The 1095-nt window shown below is 38.2% G+C and overlaps 1 protein-coding gene across 1 annotated transcript in view; it reads right to left on the bottom strand.

Annotated features, from left to right (window-relative positions):
* LOC105525086 (putative V-set and immunoglobulin domain-containing-like protein IGHV4OR15-8) overlaps positions 1-1095 on the bottom strand; it is a 38432-nt gene that overhangs the window by 37070 nt on the left and 267 nt on the right. The window lies entirely within an intron of this gene.

Here is a 1095-nt window from a genome sequence, read left to right as displayed (position 1 = left end):
GCTCATACACAGAACAGAAGAAATAATTCTACTTCATGGAAAGAAAACCAAAGAGCTTCTGAATTGGTAGGTATTCTTTGCCACAAATGTGTCAGGTCACTAGATCATGTTATGATGCTGGAGGTAACACTTCCCAACATTGCTAGGATATGCTCATACACAGAACAGAAGAAATAATTCTACTTCATGGAAAGAAAACCAAAGAGCTTCTGAATCGGTAGGTATTCTTTGCCACAAATGTGTCAGGTCACTAGATCATGTTATGATGCTGGAGGTAACACTTCCCAACATTGTCCTGGAGACAAAATGCAAAAGAGTAAAGCTTCCAGTGAGATTCCTTTGAAAAATACAAGTAATGAATAGACCAAAACAAATGAACCATTACATAAAGAGAGCTAATGAAATGAAACAATAAATTCCATGTGGAGGTGACAGGGAAGTTCCATCTGACAGCTCATTTTCACCTTTATGGGTACAGAGTGCCCCCTACAGCCCAGCTCCCACCCTGAAGAGAGGTTTCTGTCTGAGCTCTGTGAGTGAGCTGGAGTCATTGTGAGCCATTCAGAAAAGTAGTTGATTCTACTTCTTCAAACGGAAATTTAAACAATCAACTCCTGACCTTTCCCAGTCTATTTTTGTAATTGTGCATGACGCTTAGGAATGCCCTCACCATTTCTTTCATAATGGGAGTTAACTGTGCCATGAAGGTACAGGAAGATGTGTAAATTTAAAGTCTGGGTACATAGACTGCTGAATTATCAAAGCCTGGAGCCAATCACCTTCTGTCATCTTGTTTAATTAGTTGTGAATTTGTTTTCTGTTGTTTAGTTCAAGTTCCCATAACTCACTTTCTGATAAAATAGTCACATACGATAATCTTGAGATATTAAAATGAAAAACGATCACTAATTTCAAAATGAACCCAGCTTCCAGGAGAAACGAAAATTCCTTTGTGGTGAAGGGTGTGAAGGGTGGAGACATGGTTGAATACTGAGGTTGTGTTCACAATTGTATTATTTTAATTAGGGAACTTCCGTACATCCCTTATACTTATTAGAAACTCCCATTGAGAACCTTGATCTAATGTAATTAGTT

The sequence above is a fragment of the Colobus angolensis genome, unplaced genomic scaffold (genome assembly GCF_000951035.1).
Source record: "Colobus angolensis palliatus isolate OR3802 unplaced genomic scaffold, Cang.pa_1.0 Scaffold519, whole genome shotgun sequence".
Lineage (NCBI taxonomy): Eukaryota > Metazoa > Chordata > Mammalia > Primates > Cercopithecidae > Colobus > Colobus angolensis.
This window is presented reverse-complemented; position numbering and strand designations above follow the sequence as displayed.